Source organism: Bactrocera neohumeralis, unplaced genomic scaffold (assembly GCF_024586455.1).
Source record: "Bactrocera neohumeralis isolate Rockhampton unplaced genomic scaffold, APGP_CSIRO_Bneo_wtdbg2-racon-allhic-juicebox.fasta_v2 cluster11, whole genome shotgun sequence".
NCBI lineage: Eukaryota > Metazoa > Arthropoda > Insecta > Diptera > Tephritidae > Bactrocera > Bactrocera neohumeralis.
The window spans coordinates 14227545-14250012 of NW_026089624.1; the positions used below are offsets into that span (position 1 = coordinate 14227545).

The 22468-nt window shown below is 35.6% G+C and overlaps 1 long non-coding RNA gene across 2 annotated transcripts; it reads right to left on the reverse strand.

The window, feature by feature from the left end:
• Positions 1-2975: 2975 nt before the first annotated feature.
• LOC126766242 (uncharacterized) lies at positions 2976-13693 on the reverse strand. 2 transcript variants are annotated; one of them, XR_007668766.1, is made up of 2 exons: positions 11083-13693; positions 2976-6549 (listed from the first exon to the last, which is right to left on the reverse strand). It is a non-coding gene; the product is annotated as an uncharacterized LOC126766242 (long non-coding RNA). The 2 variants fall into 2 exon arrangements; XR_007668765.1 differs by having other exon boundaries at positions 6772-13693.
• Positions 13694-22468: the final 8775 nt, after the last annotated feature.

Below are 22468 nucleotides of genomic sequence, written 5' to 3' on the forward strand. Positions count from 1 at the left end.
TGGTAGTATGCAGCTCTAAAGAAATCTAGTACTAATTTTTAATACATTTTTTCAATAAAATGCGAATATGGCAATCCTGGTTTTGCGAAGAAACATGTGTTTAAATGAGTTAAGCCTCCCCCCTCACTCAACCTGGGAAAAACTGGCGCACCCTAAGGAAACACTGCGCGGTACACCACATTCGATGACACCATACTCATACATCACCATACAACACAACACCAACACAACTCACCACACCTATACACCAACCTCATTAACAAAAAGGATGGGCAAAATTACAGCATACACATTCGTTTTCCAACACCCATCCCGCGCGTCGCAATTTTTGCAAACAACGTCACCATACGGTTCCTGCTCGCTGCCAGTCCTGTGCGCTGCGGATATAATTCGAATCTCAGCGGTCCTGCGTGATATGGTCGCCGTTAACTTGCGCAATCATATTTACATATCTGATTTCAATAAAGTTAACCCTACAGTGTTTAATACCTTTTAAATTAATGTGTTTTCCTTTGCCGAAGTACTGGGTGCTTATTGAACTGAAAATAAAGTGGTGGATGCTTCCCACTAAATTGGGCATCCAAATATTTAACATGAAATCAACAATTGTTTCTTGAAGGAAATTCAAAGTAATCGTTAAATTCATCCTAAATCAGTTAAAATTATTATTATGAAATTAGTTAAAATTATTATTATGAGGAAATTCAAAGTAATCGTTAAATTCATCCTAAATCAGTTAGAATTATTATTATGAAGTATATTTCATTTTGAAATGTTGTATAAAACTTACAAATCATCAACAACATTCCTTTAATCGAAAATATTTATGTTAGTATACACATATGTATATACATACATATTACGCACAAAGTTTCTTTTCTTTGTTTATTCTCTCTTGCTCTTGTAATGTGGATCATTCACAATGCGTAACCAGCTGTTAAAATTGAAGAAATAATGTATTTTTTTTTCTTGAGAGAGAGTTCTATACTTTCCGGTGCTTGTTTTCTTATTGTAATATAGATCAGAATCTCCACTAAGATTGAACACCTTACGCCGAAACCACTTTACCAATTATACTGAAAATTTCTATTTATGTATGCTCCTAAAAGGAACTACAAATGACAGATCATAGGCTTAATTGTCGGAACTGCCGATGTCTGACTTTTGTGGCATAATAATCAATAATTACAGAGAGTTATTATTCATTATTTCTGCTCGAACAATGACCTTTTACGGCGCCTTCTTCACATATTCCTGTGTAAAAACTTTGAAACTGATCGCTTTCAAATTGTCTTTGGGCAATTGAAGACTATTTAGATGTCGTGAAAGTGTAATTCCATTATTCACTTGGGTATATATTTTTATAGTATGTATACAACTGGCTTTTGCTTAAATATAAGGTCTTAGTGCGTAGATAAAACCCCACATCTATTGAAAGATTATCTTTGTTGGGAGCGAAAGGCCAGAGGGCTCTTAAGGAGTTAAGAGTAGTTCGAGACATACAAAAATTTGCAATTTTAAATATTTTTTTTTATTATTTTTTGCAAAAAAATAATATTGTTTCAAAAAAGTAAAAACACGAACTCAATAAGGTTTATACTGAACTTGACAGACATTTTAAAACAAAATTTAATAATTTTAAAAGTACTGGCTGTTTGTATTGACCCAGATCCAACGGGAGCTCTTTGCGGTGACCATCACTAATCTTTGTAGCTGCATCTTAAATAAATCGTACTAATAAAATAGTTTCAGTAAAAACACTTTTTTACATACATGTATGTAGTGTACCATACTTGCTACTTTGGGATGCCAAAATGACAAAAATAGTTGTACGTGATGTAAATTTTTTAAACTCAAATTCATAACCATCTGTCCTTCAGATTCATTAAGTGGTGCAATGAATCTATTGTCTGATCAAAGTTTTTTTAATTAATCAATAATTTTTTCCGTGTTTAATTACAAAAAAAAATACTTCGATGAGGCACTGATTTTACATACCGATTAGTCCTACGCGATTAAAGATAACAACGCTGTGAAGACAATCACAGTACTGAATGTTTTCTCGATATTTTGGATGGTCCCCACTTAAATTCCTTCCCTTTATCAGTATTTACTGACGTTTTCACTTGACCTACTTAAGGCCTTTCCTAGCGTAATGCAGGCTCTTTCTGTCCTTTACTATTAACGCAACTTTAACTAACCTTCTTTCAAGACCGCCCAGATATTAGATATTAGGAGCTGCTTTACCTTCAACCAAAGGGGTTTTCCTTCGTCATCCGATATTTTCCAGGGCATGTTCATAATCCTTAATTACTTAAGCAATTTCATATTCTTTATTCATAGTGTGATCTATTATGTCGTCTCCAATTTTTATGGCAGAGAAAACTTTCTTATCTCTTTCCGGCGTGGTGTTATGAAAAGTATACCACTTATTCGGAAATTTTTCTTTTATGTTGTGTGCGCTGGTACGATGTAAAACAGGTTCGACTTGGTGCATCCTGTTTATGTTAAAGACGACGGAGAAAGCAGGGCCGAACCGACCTCGGTTAAAAAGAACTGCCTTTTTGGAAGGGACACCATTAACTAAGAAGACAAAATCGTCCAAAAAGAAAAAGACAGGTGTAGGTAATATTGGGTGAGGAGGAGGAAGCCATGCGTGGAAGTTCACGCAAGTAAGGAAAGTTCTCTAAGCGCCATTCACTTGGGATTGGTCAGAAACGATTCTTTTAACTATGGTTCTGCATTCTGCAGAATGAATAAGAAGCGAAGGAAATGTCACTGTTGACATTACTACTATCTACGCTAAAATAGAAAGAAGAAGATGAATTTCGGAGAAGTATGGCTTACCGTCGCGAAAGAAGAAGGGGAAGGAGATGCACTCCAAAATGCGCACCGACTCCACCCTCGGACGCGGTGATCGCGGACAGCAATCCAATCCAGCAAGAATCGTGCTACAAAAACAAATCGTAAAAGCATTTTTTAAACAATGCAATACTTTTATTTATTCTTATTGTATTTTTTTTATATTATTTTACATAACGAGCTAACCCGGCGAACTTCGTGTGTACCTTAGAGGTAATAAATGAACAGATTTTTAATTTCATCAAGATACATTTTTTATGTGGATAATTAATGTAGGTAAATTAAAGAAGCAAGTATTTTAAGGATTCTTTATTGGCAATGTATTTCAGTGCATGGATTCTACTTTTTAATGAAGCACTTTGGGATAGACGACATTTTTCATTTTATTATCAGGTGCTCGAACAAATAATGTAATGGTCTTCCGGCCCGTGAACATGCCACATATAATTGACCATGGGAAAAACATTGATTTTCTAAACGTTGAAGTGTTTTAAGCTCAAACGGCATGTCGGTTGGAATCATCGGGATTCTTGGAAAGGGAACTTCCTCTTCTTCGATTTTTTCATTAAGTATCGTATCTTAAATCACATTATTCATCAATTTCCTTTTCACCAAACGCATTTTGTTGCACAGCTTTGGTTAGTTTATGTTTCGAAGCATGATTACAACGGATCCAACCTTTAGTCGTAAACTGAGCGGTGGAAGGCCTGGCATATCCAAGGTGTTTAAAAATTAAACTGGATAGTTCGTAGCTTCACCTTAATTTGTTACATAGTCAATTGATTTGAGAAAATTCAGTGTTGCAATTATTTCATTCTGAAATATGAAGCTTATGTCATATACATACGTCTTTATTCTGAGCCTTCAAAATTGCTCGCTCACTCAACCATTAATTCTTTTTGTGGTTTGTAACGATGGTTGGGAATACTGGCCATATATTGGATGATTGGCAAGCGTGTATTTCGTCTGCAGCAGTTGATCTTGGTATTACTAGTAGTGTTTGGCGGAAATCTCCAGACAGTAAAATAATCGCGCATCCAAAACATATGGTGTCAACACATAGATCTATAATTGTTGTGTAATGCTTCCCATGCTCGTTTATGTGCCATTGTGCGTTCGTCCCAGATGATGATTTTCGATGCTGATAAAACTTAGGCCATTGCGGAGTGTTTTGCGATATTAAATGTTGGTTCTTCAATAGTTTGAAGATTTAACGTCAATTTTAATTCTGAATGAGCCGTACGGCATTCCTTTAACAATGTGGCTTCTATTACAGAGCAGCATCTGCCATCGTAATGTTGGATCTCGCACGAACATGGCTAAAACTACAGACATGAGAAATGCCACCAGTACCACCAAGGGCATCCAGGAAATAAAAACCAAAAACTTTCTTTTGTTGGTGATTCAGCAAGGGTACATCCGTTCAAACTATTAAATCTAATTCCTGGTGATCATATTCACTTACCCATTTAAATTCTCAATTAAATGCGTCATTCATTTCACGATTTTGCGCTTTTGTTTCTAACCTGACCTGAATACCGAATATACCTCATATTACACATGTCTTTGATCAAGATCAAAGCCCGATTATGTATCTTCTTATTCATCTGAAGGTTGGGATTTCTCTAACTGACACGAATTTGTTGTAAAATATCTTCTGACATATTATCCTTGTATTTTTGCCAGAGGTTAGATGGGTTCGATTGAAAGCATGTCGAAATGATGATAGAAAATGTTTGTATCGGACTTGGAGACAACTGGTTCAACGATTGCCGTTTCCAATAGGTATCGTAAACCTAATTAATTAAGTTCTCCACATGCAGCACAAATTGTTGGGAATACTGTAGAATTAACAGTCAATTAGTCGCTGGAGGTGTTTCAGCTCGTTAAACAACATTCAAAGCTGTATAATATTTACTTTAACCATTCTCCAGGTGTACAATTGTGCGATGACTTTAGTGAATAGAGAATGCGAATATATGCCAAATCGCTTCATTGCAGTTCACATATCGACATACTTGATAGCGTTCATTGTTGCTATTGGAGGTCTGGATGACAAAAACCGCCATATCGATGCCTTCCGTGACATATTAGCAAATGTTTTTTATGGAATTTTTAATGAATTGCAATACTCGACATTGCAATGCGTCTTGAAATAATTGGGGAATATGAAACAATCCAAATATTGATCACGAAATCCATTATTTTCACTTTTTTGTGTTTGGAATACTTGCCGTCCATCACGAAAGGTGATTGGCGTCACACGGTCAATGAATCCTATTTCTAATTACAACATTATAGATGTGGATCGGGAATCTTGGCACATATAACATCATCGATTTTGACTGATTGAATTCTTTTCACTAACCAAATAGAAATGTGTGCGTGCGGCAATCCTCCCTTTGTCATTCTATTGATTACATCCAGCATCTAGTATCTACAAAAATGCGTTGTTTAACAATGAATTTTATCAGGGACCGCGTTTTTGTCTGATTACACGCGCTGTGATGTCGTGTCGGTCATTTAATGTTTGTCCGGAAGCAGCAATTGAACAATCTCTATCCTATGTACGTCGATGGCAGAAGAGTTAATCGGCCTATATTAGCTGCATGTCGTTCCGTACGAATTGCATCTCGTAAATGGATATACTCCTCAGAACGCAGTTTGACTTGGTTCAACCGAATGAAAGTTAAGCGCTCCGTTTCTGTTTTGACGTACATGCTGCAGCAAACGTCGAAGCCGCAGCAAATAGTTGTCAGCATTTTGTCGAATCATCAAACGGTATGTGTAATAATTCTTCGAGCTAACGTTCCTGGTAGTTTTTTCACATGAAATTAAGACAGGAGTATTATTATTACGAATGTAAAACTTACATCTATATTTTTAAAGTAATTACAAATATGTCGAGATAATGATTTTTAGACGGTTGCCAGTAATTTGTCCAATATTCTCTAAACAACTATTATATTGAAACTCACCATTCAATGGTTTTTTCATTTAGATATTGAAATAATATTCATCTTCACCTTGCCAAAACATTAGCGGCTATTGCAACATGTCAGATATTTGTTGCAGTTACTCAGTATCGCGACGTGTAAGCACAATATCGCGTGTTTCCAAGTTTTCACTAAAAATAAGGGTGGCCACTTGATCTATTGTTGCGAGCATTAAATAAATAATTGCGTTCGTGTGTTCCAAATGGTCGTTTATATGCTTTGATCACGATTTTGTAGTCATCGACAACGCATGACGTTCATTAAGTAGTTGCTGCAGATCACGAATAATTATCTTTTCACTGCTACATTTATCTCCGATCAAGTTGTTCCTCCATGTTGCCCATGAAGTATACTATTACCCTCTTAAATGTTAGTGATTGACAAAAAAAATCCTCCCTCAAGCCAAGCGCTGTAGCCTAACTTTAAGGGGTCGTTTTTTTATTTTAGTTTTCTATACATTTAACATAGGAATTTTCGTTTTTTTATTCAAACTAAAATTTTATCAATTAATTTTCGTTTCTCAAAAATAACCATCACATATTCAGAAAGTTGACTTTTCAAACTTTAAAAATTCTCCCGTCTGGCTTGAGGGAGGATTTTTTGTCAATCACTAACATTTTTTTGAAGCACTCTACTGTGAATCTTCTAGAGACAGTATTGATTAAATTCGTCGGTGAATATGTCCTTGTATCTACAAAATCAAAAGCAAACTCTGTTAACTGATTTATAAACCCGTTTTTTCAGAATTAGCATACGTAACACATAGGAATATTTCCTGTACTGTAGTGTACTGATATATATATATATTATAATCTCTTTTTTTATAATAAGTATTCATAATTTATATGAATAAGTATAGTAAGTTATGCTTCTACTGTATTGTGTGTATGTACAAAATTAAAAGAATAAATACCTTGAATGTAGGATTAAATCCTTGTTCTCCTATAATTTCCGCCCTAAATGATGTCATTTGGAAACAACCATTGTATTTTTAAGTGTTTGCTAAAAAATGTCGTGATTCGGGTGTTTCGCCGCGAAGCAATGAATGCAATGGCTCTGGTGGTGGAGTCAGTAACGGCAATTTTTTTTCCCAATATAATAAAGTAGCACAACCCTGGCCTTTCTCCGAAAAACTTCAATAATACTCGCAAACAATGTCCATCGGTCCAATGCTAGTATGCACACCGTTAGTGATGCAATCGTATCGAAACGCTGCACAATGGGGTAAAATGTGTCGATTTTGGAGATTAATTCAAAAATTAAAATTCAAGGTACAAGTAAATTTTTGGTATCAAACAAAAGTAGATAAAATTCTACATCACTAACTGAACAAATATTTGGCAAAAAATTTACAGTTTTCTTGTAATATTCTCTGAAAATTGCAAGTTTATTTCTTTTTGTATGCGCACAGTAATATACGTGATTTTTTTTTTCATTTTTCGAACTTTTTTATTTTCTTTAACTGGACAAATCTTGAGAAAATTGTAATAGAACCTTCTTGTTTAGGTAATTTAGTAAATACAAAAAGATTTCATTTGTGTTTTTACGTGTCTCTAAGTATTTTAATTTTTTTTTTTGGGCGAAAGCCTTAAAATATTGGGATTTCGACCTTATAAGCAGACATATAGTTGTGAGTTAAGCGGGGTAAAGCAAATCTTGTTTCATTCCTGTAATCTATGACTGTTTGTAAAAAAAAAGTTGCGCCAATACTGCGCACTTTCTCAGTATATGCATTTCTTTATGCGAACTGCCTGGTCAAATATACACGAATACGTTACGAAAAACGGCAGTTTAAATGCATAAGAACATATTCCTTTTAGTCTAAAATTCGCGTTTTACTTACATATGTATAATAATAAACATCATCACATACATTTTTGTAATAAAATTTTGATTTCTTACATTTTGTAATAATTAATTAATATGGCATAAGGTTCTTATCTAAGGTTTAGGGTATATGTAAAACCATGATAACCGACATTGTTTTTTCCCGCGCAATTTTTATTACTAATGTTTGTATGTCATGTGCAGTCGAGAGAAATAACAATAGTGATGTATATTTAACTAACATGGTAAAAGCGATACCGACATTGACTACATTTAAAGAGGATAAAATATTATTATCTTCCTTATAGGAACCAGTTCTAATGTAATTTGGGTTCCTCGTCAAAGTCTTTATGACATAATGAAAAACTCTGGCTGGGATAAATTTAATGAAAAATTTGAATTTTTAAAAGAGCAATTGAAAAAGCGTATTGAGCCATCTGATGAATTTATAAAAGAGTTTGATGACCTAGGATAAAAACCTTTATTAGTCAATTTAAAATTCGTTGGAGCAGAGCCAATAGGCATGAAGAGCGTTTCCTTAAAGTAACCCAAAGTTGGCTGGATTCTTCGATAGGTTTCACCCATTCACAAGGAATGAAACGTGGCTGCAAAGAACTTTCATTTGAAGAATGAAATGAGAAAACGAAGCAAAAAAAAGTAAATTTTTAAGAGATATTGTGCCTTTGCCTTTATTAGCTTATACTGCACAAAGGAGTTTTAGAGCTTCAGGGCAAGTGAAAGCGTCAAAGATAGTGAAAGAGGTTGCAAGTTCACCATCAAAAGCGAAAATATTTCATAAAAGTATTGCCAAATCATCACAGCAAATGTCCAAAGAAGACGCTTTATTTGTTTTGGTGGAAGCAAAGTTATCTCGACAACAGTACAATGTTATGAGGCAATCTGCTCCAGATAGGTTTCCTTGCTATTCATATGTCCAATCAGCAAAAAAGGATTGTTATCCTAGACGTGAGAGCACGCATTTTTCGAGATTTCAGCACAAGTAAGCTTGCAAGCCCTTTTAGACCATACCACTGAGCGTATAACTTTAGCCCAAAATAGCATAATTAAAACATTGAACGATGAGGAAATGACGAATTTATGCTTGTACACCAAGTGGGGATTCGATGGAAGCTCTGGACACAGCTCATATAAGCAAGCGTACCATAATCCGGGTGCAAATGATTCATCAGTTTTCATCACCTGTATTGTTCCAATCAGGTTGATTTGTGGAAGCAAAATTATGTGGCAAAATCCGCGCCCAGCTTCTACCAGGTTCTGCAGGCCTTTGTAAATTTGTAAAAGAGTCCACAGCTGTTTCTAGAACTGAAAACGAAAGAGTTGGTATAGAAATACGAAATCTTGTTAATTTGGTTATACCTTATGGAAGTAAATATTTGAAAGTTAAACACAATTTAATTTTATCTATGGTTGATGGAAAAGTATGCAACGCATTAACAGAAACAACATCTACACAAAAATGTTATTTATGTGGAGCTAGCTCGAAAGATTTTAATAAAATTGATGAAATGGTGAAGAAAGTTGTGAAAACAGAAAATTTAGTTTGGGCTTTCAATACTTCATGGGTGGATTAGGTTCTTTGAATATCTTCTCCACTTATCATATAAATTGTCTATAAAAAGTGGCAAGCTCGAACAGAAAGCGAGAAACTATTAGTTTCGGAAAATAAAGCACGGATTCAAAAAGGATTTAAAGATAAAATTGGTCTGATTGTTGACCAACCGAAACCTGGCCTTGGGAATTCTAACGATGGCAATACAGCTAGGCGTTTCTTTCAAAATCCCGAGATGTCACCAGCAATTACTAAAGTTGACATAAATTTGATTAAAAAGATGCATACAATACTCGTAGTTGTTTCTAGTGGGCACGATATTGAGGTACAGAATACTTCGTTGAATGTTATCCTTGGTATAACATGCCTCCAACACTTCACAAATATTTTATCCATGGTCCAGAGATAATATCGCACGCTATGTTGCCAATCGGACAATTATCAGAAGAAGCTCAGGTAGCTCGAAACAAAGATTTTAAGAATTTTAGAGAACATTTTTCTCGCAAATTCAGTAGAAAAAAAGCAAATGAAGACATATTTAACAGTTGATGATGACGATGATGATGAAGGCGATGATAAAAATTCAGGCGAAGACGACAATGATCATGAATATGATTATAGTGATGAAGAAACAGTTTATATATTTTAAATAAAATTTGAAGCTTAAAAAAATTAAAAATTTAGAAAACCGATGTTCAGCATATTTTTGTTTTTTTAAGATATAAACAATCAAAAAACTCGAATTGCATTATTTTCTTACTTCTTTATGATTAATTAACTAAAAAAAATAACTTTTCCATAACTTGAAGACTTGTGGGAATTAATCTCCATTTTAAGCACAATTTACCCCACTGTGCGCTGCTAGATTCAAATCAGTTTTTCTTCTTCGTCGTAAAGTATCTACTTGTTGATCTCTGATGTGATAATAGAGATTCGAAACAAACACATCAACCGGTTAACTTCAAAATTCTACTGTAATTAACCAAAGACTACGTGAGTTTAGCTGTAAATTGCGTCCACAACAAAAGAACTCCAAGACTGTTTTTTACTGATTAATTGCTTACAGTTGCGCTTTTTTATACCACGTTTTATGTCACGTCCCACGAGAATGTGATAAAAAGTATCATTTATGTGGTTTTTTTTTGAGGTAATAAAAAATTCAAATGATTCTAAAAAACATGAATTTTGAACAAACACTTATGATTTGAAATATAATTTCAGTGTTTATGAATTGAACTGACTTTTAACATAAAACGATAAAAATAATCCTATGTCTGTCCCCTGGTTTTGGGCTACCTCTCGACCAATTTTCCGCCAAATCGAGACAGCCGTTCGTAAGTTATAAATAGTGGAACTAACACGACTTTCTTTTATATATTTCGATATGCTTTCGACATTTGTGTCTCTGTTATTTTTTTTTATGTTTTCGAATTGTTTAATGTAAAATTATATAAAGATTTAAAAATAAACGACAGTAAATCTTTCAAAATCACTGATAGTGTCATAAATGTTGAGCACAAAGGTATCCAAAATCGATGCTATATCTAGAGCAACAAACCGTTTATAGTGGTTGTAATCTATACTATTATTATTATTTTTTTTGAATTATGGACCCTAAATGACATCTGTTCCGTCAGCTACATATTTTTTAAACCTAAAACTAAATTTAAGAAAAGTAATTGTAAAAATATTAAAATTTAAATTTACATACATTGAATTATGAAACATAACATACTTACCCTAATAACACATTTATATTACTTAAATCTATTTTTCACCTTAATCTATTACTTCAGTTTAACGAAAATGCGTCAAAATTGTACTTACCCCGATATTTAATACATATTTATAAGACAACTATTTTTAAGCCGTTAGTTAGTTTGGGCCAGCTGATCCGATTGAACGGAATAAATAATTAATTGTATTAAGAACGTGCAAACGATCGGACGTGTTTTTCATTTCATCGGATTATTACATTTTTTCGGAACAGCAATTTTCTTTTACATTTTATTCGCGCACTCCTAAGTTATAGTTTTTTCGCATCTCAAAACGCTTGAGATTTTTCATGGCGCCCAAGCAGAGACTAAGTGCGTGGAGTTAGCTTATTTTTTACTAAAAGTGCCAACTAATCGTGTTTGTGTTAACTTTCGTTATCCTGACTAATTGCCTGTCAAATATTTTCGGTTTTCGGCCTTCGGGAAAGTGAAGTGGAAACAAATTAAACTTGAAAAAAAAATATCCCCTGAAACAAAAAAAATACAAGAGATATATAAAGAAATAAAAAATTCCATTAGAGAAATACATATATAATTGGTACAAATAGTGGAGGTGGCCAAGTGCAGTGACCCCTAAATAAAAAGAAAAGTGACGTGAAAAATAATGAATACTTACTTATGTATACACGTAAATAAAGTGTTAAATACAGTAGTCAAATACATTTTTATATATAAAAAGTACGTGTCACGTTATTTGTCCACGATGGACTCCTAAACTACTGAACCGATTTTTGTAAAACTTAGCACACTGTGTCCAGTTCGAACCAACTTAGGAGATAGGATAGTAAAAACAATTCATAAATAAAGAATATAGTGAAAGCTCAATTAAATGGACGCCCTATTAAACGGACATCTCAATTAACTATTCACATTGTTGATGTTTATTAAGTACAATCTATTAAGCGGACAACTCTACTAACTGGACAGAAAGGCTGGTAAACAGACATTGTGAAAGCAGCCCTAAATTTGTTATTTTTTCCAATGAAATTTATTTGTATGAACATATTCAAAATTAAATCTCAAGTACAAACCCTTGGATTCTTATACCGACAAAAACGTTTTCGCCTTTATTCATAAACAAAATTTTTACTGCATTGAATAGTTTATTATATGAATAATAGTTTAAAATGTATACCACAGCAACGCGTGGCCGGATCCCTTAGTCTTTATATATAAAATTTACTTGTCACGTTGTTTGTCCGTGATGGACGCCTAAACTACTGAACTGATTTTAAAATTTTACCACACTGAGTCTAGTTCGAACCGACTTAGAAGATAGAATAGTAAAAAAAATTCATGAATAAAAAATACAGTGAAAGCTCTGTTAAATGGGCGCTCTATTTAGCGGACATCTTCATTAAGTACAATATATTAAGCCGACAACTCTATTAATTGGCAGCCTTAAATTCGTTATTTTGTCCAATGCAACTTATTTGTATGAACATATTCAAAATTAAATCTCATGTACAATCACTTGGATTCTTATACCGACAAAAACATTTTCGTCTTTATTCGTAAATAAAATTTTCACTGTATTGATTAGTTTATTATATGAATAATAATATCAAATGTATACCACAAACAGCCAACATTAAAATTTGTTTTAATATTGGTAAAACTTCTACCGAAACGTTTTAATTGATGAAACAAGTTTTTGGCGATGATTGCCTATCCCGAAGCAGAGTGCACGAGTGGTTTCAACGTTTTTAAAGTGGTAGTGAGGATATAAATGACGATCAACATGTATGCCAATCAAAATCCGTAATCACCGGAAGTACCATTGAAACTGTGCGTGAATTCATCAAAAATCGATTTTGGCTGATCATTGAAATTCATGAAAATCGAATTGAACATCTCTAAAACATCGATTTATCGCATTTTGACCGAACATTTGGGCGAAAGGTGTGTGCACGGTTTGTTCCGCACAAATTAACTGACGACCAAAAATTGCTCAGAATCCAACATTCGAAGGACATCATTAAAGAGATCAAAAAGGACAAAAACTTCCTTTACAATATTGTGACGGCATCGGACGAGCCACAAAGAATTTGTTCCACCCGGCCAAATCGTTAATGCGGTATTCTACCTTGGAGTTTTGAAGCGTTTGGTGCGCTGCATTCGACGTGTTCTGCCCAAATATCGCGAAGATGAAAGTTGGCGTTTGTTGCACGATAATGCGCCGTTTCATCGGTCGACGCTTGTGACCGATTATTTGATCAGAAATCACATTTTAACCATTAACCACTCCACGTATTCACCTGATTTGGAACCGTGCGACTTCTTCCTTTTCGGAAAAATGCATTTGCCCATGAAAGGAAGGCGTTATACAGACGTAGAGGCCATTCAAAAGGCTTGCACCGGCATACTGGCGGCCATACCGGCCAACGAGCTAAAACACTCGTTCGACCTGTTTTTGGACCGTGCAAAAAGCTGTATTGTTTTTTTGGAGTCCTGTTTACTTTGGAACGCACCTTGTATATATGTATGTACGTTGTAAATAACGAGAAGCTGCGGTAAGACAAAATTAATAAATTGTGTGCTTGGACTGTATAGTATATGTATACTTATATGTCTCATACATATGTATATGTATATACATATATGTACGTTTGTAAAGAAACTACAGGTAGAGTGAGTTTCATGTTTACATATAGTATAGCATTAAAGTGTTCGAAATAGTCTCGGCTAAAATTGACAAACAAAAAATAATTATAATATTGTATAAAAGTGCCGTGTGACAGTAAAATTAAGATTTATCCGTAAAGTGCAGCTGCAAACTACCGCTTCTTGTGCCGTAAGAGTGAAGTACCACTATAACTTACCGCTTCCAGTGCCGCTTCAAAACCCCGTAACTACATAGTTCCGCTAAGTGTCCAGTTTTAATACGTCAACAACATGACTCCGGTGCCCGCTGCTGCCACAACGTCGTTCCTGTATCAAGCCGCTTCTGCCATCAAGCTGCTGCTGCCATCAATCCGCTGCCGTCGTGGGAATAAGCTGCCTCTGCATCTTGTACTAAAGGGACGTAAGTGCCGGCAAACAGCCGACGCATCAGGTAACGAGTGCGAATTACTGAAAGCAGTGCAATAAAAAGTAAACTACAATAACACAAAGTGCACACTTTCAGGTTTTGGCTCTCCCTTTTTCACTTTATACATAGTACATTTTATTGTTATTGTACATACATATATTAATTATATCCATCATTCATCTTATTACGTATATCGCGACATATACGAATTCAAAGTGATTAAAGGGATTTTGGGTTTTTGCTCTTTATTTTGAAATAAAGGCGAAAAATTATTAATTGCAAATTTAGTATTATTATATTTCTAAATTTTTCGATCTGGTTTTGAAATTATCGGCCGGTTTTTCACCATTTTTAGAGATTTTCGTTCGGAAATTTTCCGATTAAATTACTTTATTGTCCTATTGCTCATTTTGCGCATTTTTCGATTTGGCTTTTCGTTATTTGGGAATCGACATTTTTCGTTTTCGCCAGTTGATTCTCAATATTTAATTATTCTGTGCCAAATAACTTATTTTTGTGAATTTTAATTCAACCAAAGCAAAAATGAGTAAGCCAAAGCCAACTCTCGCAAACCTGTCTCCAAGTAAAGAGTTGAAGGACTTAAAGTCGTTAAGACATCAAAGAACGGTGGCGAAAAGTAGTATTTTGCGAATTAAAACGGGCCTTCTCGAAAAGACTATGTCTTTAGATCCAATAGAATTAGAATGTCGCCTCGACATATTAATTTCACATAGTGAAAAATTAATGAAATGAGAATCTAAGATTGAAGAAATTGATGAAGACGATATGAAACAAAGTCCATAATAAAGTCAATTTTAGCATAAAAAAAAACTTCACTTGCCGAAACATCTTTTGTAGCTTCTCACAGCTCAAGGCTCCCTAAATAAATTTGCCAAAATTCAGGGGAGAATATTCAGAATTTGAATTTATTATGAGTTTGTTTGAGAGCTTGGTTCATAATGATCCAAATATTCCAGATATAGAAAAATTTAACCATTTCAAAGCGTTTCAAATGTCGGATGAAAAATACCCGAAAGCGTTGGCAAGTCTCAAGAAGATAGGAATACTCCAATCAAAAGTTGGATTAATATGTTAGTGGCTGGAAATCAATATTGAATGGCGGATGCAGAATTACATCTAAAAAAGAGGATATCCTATAGGATGATGAAACATTTTTCGATCTTTTAGTTGTTGGCCAAATTAAGAATAGTCCTAACCAACCAATATATCAGAATTGCCAAATACGCCAGCAGTTTAAGTTATCCTCTCAGAATACATAGTACATTATGCCAAGCCGAAGAAGACTTTACGTCGATTGATTCAGTAGTCCAAAAACTTTGGGCTCTAGAAGAATTACCTTCAGATTCAAATTGCATTGAATTCACACAAGAGCAGTAAGAGTGTGAAACATTTTTCGAGAAAACAACTCAAGTATTGCCTCCAGGACGGCTTCAAGTCAGAATACCCTTTAAAGCTGACCGTAAGTTACTCGGTCACTTTTATGAAACCGCAGCTCGGCGGTTTCAGACCCTGGGGAGAAGAACGTTAAAAGATCCAGAACTTCGCAAAATGTATCTGGACTTTATGAATGAATATAGAGCACTGAGTCACATGAGCCCAACGAACAATAAGATCCCGAGTGAGCCACACTATTTCATTTCGCATCAATGCGTTTTAAAGCCCGAGCGCACAACAACCAAATTAAGTGTTCAGGGGTGATGTGGAATCCAAGACAGAATTGCTTAGCTGTCAGAATTGCAAACCAATTCTGATTATCAATGGTGTCACAGAATCTGATTGGATTTCCGTCTTTTCGAACATATGCAAAATCAATATTCGAACCAGCTGTTTACTAATGTGATAAAACTTGCAAATGAATACATATGAAAGCAATCCTATTAAAATTTTTAATGAGTTCCAAATTAAAGAAAGATTTTAAGAGATAACATACATATATGGAATGAATAAAGACGCATTTGGGTGTTAAGTTACGTTTATTACGTTTTGTAAATCTTCTTTAAGGGAGGAAACTGCTTTAAAATCTTCAAAAAAATTGAATTTTTTTGCTTAAATGTATGGGCAGAGAGTGAAGACTTTGACGCGCGATTGCTCGGTTTTTCATTTTTACGATTTTTGGGGCAAAATTTATTATCTTTGGTATTAAATTATCTTCTATTTAAACTAAAGAAAACTAAGAAAAGTTAAGTTTGAACATATGTTTAAACAACATAAAGTAAAATTTTTTTGGCCACTTTTTTCAAGTTTTAAATTTTTTTTAGAAATTTACAATTTTTTTTGAAATTTTCCTAGTTTAACTTGAACATAAGTTATTATCAAATTTGAATCTCTTTTTTGTTTCCGATAGAAATTGCAACCTGCATACTGCCCGCCGTCCGACAAATGCACATGCGAAATGCATCGAACAATTGGTTCCCTAAGGCAGAATATCAAAGAATTCGTATCCAAAAAATTTTTGAATGTTGTTTAAATATATAACTATGAACCCTAGAATTTTCGCTTTAATCAATTAGTTCTTTCCCTCCCAAAAAAAACCTCAAAAAATCGATTTTTTAAGCCTCTAAAGCTAAAGCTTCTCCCTTAAATATCCGCATTTTTTTGTTTTTCAAAACTCAATAATTGAAACATTACGTGTTTTATTCTTATGTTTTCGCCTATAAAAATAAAGATAAATTAATTCGTAACAATAAAATAACTCGATTTCTTAACTTGCATTTCAAATCTGTGTGCGAATATCTTCTTGCTTTGTTTCTGACAGCAAAACCGATAAAATTGGTTTCCCTGACATCCAAAACCGATACAAATTCTGTTTCGAATATCAAACCAATAATGTCTGTATTCATGACACCTACTGCTTTTTTTGATCGGTTTCAATTCTGATTCCGACAACTATCAGATTCCACAACACCCCTGGTTGTTTTTGACGCTTCGAGTCGTACTTCATTTTAAATTTCATTGAATGAACTTTTGATGGTTGGCCCAACCATCCAAGAAGAGTTGTACTCAACTCTTCTTCATTTTCGTTTACACGTACGCTTTAACGGCCGACATTACTAAAATGTACCGCCAAATAATGGTGAATGAAGAAGACAGAAATTGTCAGCTTATTGTGTGGATAGAGCATCTCTCAGAGCATATACAAATTTTTCGACTTAACACCGTCACTTACGGCACGGCGCCTACACCATTTATCGCAATACAGTGTTTACAAATGCTCAGCGATGCTAATACAACTAAATATCCACTCGGTTCATTGGCTATTAAAAGAGACTTTTTCTCGTATGTCGATGAAATATTGACAAGATCTGAAAATTTTTAGTCTCTAGATCTTATGGGAAGTGAAGTAATTAAAATATTAAACTCGGCCGAACTCACCTTAACGAAGTGGTTTTCGAACCACCCTAAATTTTTCGACAGTAATTGCACTGAAAAGTCATTAAGCTTCAATGACAAAAATTCAACTAAAATAGTAAGAATCCATTGCTTGCCGAAAGAGCATTTGTTTCGATTTGTTTTGGATGCCAACTTTAATGATCTGCGAACCACTAAACGGAACATATTGTCAGTCTCCGCTCGCTTTTTCGATCCTCTTGGATTATTAACCCCACTAGTTATCAAAGCAAAAATCTTATTGCAAGAGCTTTGGACTCAAAAACTAGATTGGGATGAGTCGATTCCATTGCGCTTCGACACTAGCTGGCAGAATTTCAAAGTCAACCTACTGCAGCTCTCGTCAATTAGCATTCCTTGGTATGTAAACCTAGGGTCGACTGCTTTATGCCAAATCCTTAGCTTCTCCGATGCTTCAACGTACGGATGCTGCATACACATGCAAAAACTGCTAGTGGTGTCAAATGTATGCTGCTTACTGCAAATTCTAGAGTGGCTCCGCTGAAGACCAAGTCTCTTTCGTGTGTCGAGCTCTCGGCAGCACATCTTCTTGCCAAAGTATAGTCACGATTGCACCAATGTTGAGTCGACGATTCGAGAAAATTACACTTTGGACAGAATCTGAAATAGTTTTACATTGGATAAAAACACATCTTTCGTCACTACAAACCTTCGTCGCAAATAGAGTGTCCGAAATCTAAGAGCTGACTGACAAAGTTCATTGGCGGCATGTGCCAACAAAACAAAATTCACCGGATCAAGTGTCTCGGGGTTGTAACGTTGACGAATTGAATAATTCGATGTGGTTCCTCCTAGAAGATTATGGCCAATTAATAACCACTTCCAGCTCTCACCAGAAGACGAATCATGAGAGAAGAAGAAAAATACATTTACACTAATTTCGACTACTGAGAAAAATTCATCATCAATCATTACGATGGATCCGACGACCAAGAAAATCCTCCATGGGACAGGATCTGACATCAGATGAGTTAAACATGATTTTTTTTAAATTGTACAGGTGGTTCAACATTCATAAATTTCGGATGTTATTTAAAAAATGCATAAAGGTACCACCCTACCCGTAAACTTGCAAAAACTCAAGCAGTTTTTGCATGAGTACTTGGATAATTCGCTTCCATTCAAATTAATCTGAGTACGAGGCCGTCTATTAAATGCGCCTCTTCCATATGATGCCAAATTTCCGTTATGATTAAATAAAAGTTCGCACTTCGTTATAACATATTTACGATTCATGCACCTTCGAAATCACCACACTGGGGCTAAAGCGTTGGTTGTGCTCCTTCGAGAACACATATGGCTAATTAATCTCCGAGAAGCTTGCAGTAGAACCGTAAGAAACTACCTACATTGTTTTCATTACAAGCCGAAGTTGCAAAACCAAATAATGGGAAATTTGCAAGTCGAAAAACTTCGAGCACTACGTCCCTTTCTTATATGTGACGTAGATTTTTGTGATCCGATATACACAACTCTAAAAATACGCGGTCAACCACCCGTAAAAACATATATTGCAGTTTATGCTTGCTTTACTTCCAAAGTACGTTTAGAATTAGATTCAGACCTGACAACTAATTCATTTATTTTCGCCCTAAAAAGGAGTATTGGTTGCCGAGAAATGCCCCAGAAGATGTTCAGCGACAACGCAATCAACTTCGTCGGCGCCGATAGCAAGCTGCGCGAGCTGAAAGAGGCGTTCCTAGTTTAGGCAACGGAACTGAAGGGATTCGCCGTTGCAAAAGGGCCTTCATCTTCGTACCACTGCGGGCGCCGCACTTCGGTGGATTATGGGAGGCCGCGGAGAAGCTTTGAAATGTAAAACTAAATTTAAGAAAAGTAATAGTAAAAATATTAAAACTTTAATTTATATACATTGGATTATGAAACATAACATACTTACCCTATAACACATTAATATTACTTTAATCTATTACTTATCTTAATCTATTACTTCAGTTTAACGAAAATGCTCCAAAATCGTACTTACCCCTATATTTAATAAATATTTATAATACAACTATTTTAAGCCGTTAGTTTAAGTTCAGACTAACTGATCCGATTGAACGGAATCAAGAATCAGTTGTATTAAGGACTTGAAATCGATCGGACGTGTTTTTCATTTTATCGGATTTTTACATTTTTTCGTGACAGGCAATTAGACTTTTACATTTTATTCGCGTACTCCAAAGTTATAGCCTTTTCGCATCTCAGAAACGCTTGAGATTTTTCAACAGGACCTGGCTTCACTTGGAATATCCAATTGGCGCCACGTAGCGAAAAGAAGAAACGACTGGCGCGCTGTTGTTAACTCGGCGATAATCGCGTAAGCGGAGTCTACGCCAATTAAGAAGAAGAATATTATTCTCGGCTATGGCTTTTGGTTCGCCAAATGCAAGATCACCGTCATGTTTCTGTCTCAGTCTTGCAAAAACTGGAACATTTTTAGGTTGTTGTTGTGGTAGCGGGTACCTAATCCCTGTTAGAACTGTAAGGGTAAGCTATGTTGTTATCGAGGTCATCCAACGGTAAATATTTTAACGTCGAATATGGTGCCTTGCCATACTGCTGAGGTGATAGAGACTCGAACGTACCCGGTTTCCCTATACCTTTCTGAGGTTTCAGAGGATAGGAGCTGTCAAAAATTGTTCTACACACTGAGCACGGGTTAAAAGAGCTGATTGAAGCTTCCTGCAATTTAATCCTTAAAATTTCAGAGAGTTAGCTGCATTTTCGTTGGCAAAATTGTTAAAAATGGCCAATTTTAATCTATTGTGAATGAAAAACAAGCACCACTGACAAATTTTCCATAATACAACAAGAAGTTTTATGTTATGATGTTATTTTATGACCCAGTTTTAAGAATAACGTGTTGATATCCTTTTGTAATAAAAAATGGTTTTGTAAAAATTGGTCAGCTAACAACCGCAATGTTTATCTTCTATCCATATTCATTGAAAATATTATAAAACTGACAATTTGCTGTTTACGAGAGTTTCAAACTCGCATAGCTGCCGTCATCTACAAATTTAGATCTGATTAAGTGCGCAGTTAATCCGGATTAACACTGCCGTCTGTAGATAGAGAAGTTTCCACCGTTCCACATATGTATACATATATTGTAAAGGTTTCTACCGCATATAAAATAAATCTAATGTTAGCTTCTCCAGACGTTGTGCCTCGAATTGGCATACGAGTCAGTAATAACTTCTACGTTGGACCTCCAACAGAGCTCTTCTCGGCATCGGTATGCGGCGGATAGGATGAGACAAGCCAGAGTATTTTAACATACGGTCTCTGGTTCTACCAATAGTAGAATGTGACGTACGAATCGTGCTACAAAAAATAACGTTATGACTTTTTTTCTGTGTGAGTAATCGCTTACCTTTGTTTATTTGGCAGGTTATTATTTTAGCCTTTTAAAAATGAAAGCTTTGCATACCGAAAAGAGGGTTTGAATAGTGCAACGGTACCATGCTTTTGAGTCCATGTCTGTTTATTGCTTATGAGGCCAATTTTAATTTAAACGGAAATGTAAACAAGCAAAATTGCCGTATATGGAGTGAAGAAAATCGAGAACTAAACCACGCGACGGATTTTCCTCCAGAACGAGTCACTGCGTCGTGCACAGTTTCATCAAGGAGTATTATCGGGCCACATTTCTTTCAAGAAAACGATGTAACAATACCTGTCAATGAGCACCGTTTTTTAAAGATCTTGAATGAGTTTTTTACTCAGAACTGTTCCGAGCACCCATCCCTTATAATAGCGTTTGAAAACAAGTTAATACTAAAAAAGTCAACTTTCCTCTGGCCCAAAGGTCACCTGGCCTGACTGCACCAGATTTTTTTTTTTTTAAAACAAAAGTCAAAATATTGACTGAATTTAAGCAGTCCTTTAAATCGATAATTAAGGCAATCCCCCCTTCAGGCCGCAATTAATAATTTTTCTTATTGTAGGTGTCCCCTTGGGGACCATAAATCTTTGGCAGAATTTTTCTCTCGAAAACTCGTAACGTCGACTCATCGGTTGCTGTCATCGCCCAAGCCTCTGCACCATATAGCAGGACGGGAATTATGAACTAACGGCACGGGTGTTGAGGCCGATGATATCAATATCGTCGCCATACGCCAGCAGCTGTACACTCTTATAGAAGATGGTACCTTCTCTGTTTAGTTCTGCAGCTCGAACTATTTTCTCCAGAAGCAGGTTGAAGAAGTCGCACGATAGGGAGTCGCCTTGTCTGAAACCTCGTTTGGTATCGAACGGCTCGGAGAGGTCCTTCCCGATCTTGACGGAGCTTTTGGTGTTGCTCAACGTCAGTTTACACAGCCGTATTAGTTTTGCGGGGATACCAAATTCAGACATCGCGGCATAAAGGCAGCTCCTTTTCGTGCTGTTGAAAGCAGCTTTGAAATCGACGAAGAGGTGGTGTGTGTCGATTCTCCTTTCACGGGTCTTTTCCAAGATTTGGCGCATGAAGAATATCTGGTCGGTTGTTGATTTTCCAGGTCTGAAGTCAGACTGATAAGGTCCAATCTGTTTGTTGACGGTGGGCTTTAATCGCTCGATAGAACCTTATATGCGATGTTGAGGAGGCTGATCCCACGGTAGTTGGCGCAGATTGTGGGGTCTCCGTTTTTAAGGATTGAGCATAGCACACTTAAATTCCAATCGTTGGGCATGCTTTCGTCCGAACATATTTTACAAAGAAGCTGATGCATGATGCATTAAAAATGAAAGCTTTGCATACCGAAAAGAGGGTTTGAATAGTGCAACGGTACCATGCTTTTGAGTCCATGTCTGTTTATTGCTTATGAGGCCAATTTTATTTTTTTTTCCCTATTAGTTCTTCGCCGCCGTGTTTGAATAGCTCGGCCGGCAGTCCGTCGGCCTCTGCCGCCTTGTTGTTCTTGAGGCGGGCAATTGCTATTCGAACTTCTTCATGGTCGGGTAATGGAGCGTCTGCTCCATCGTCATC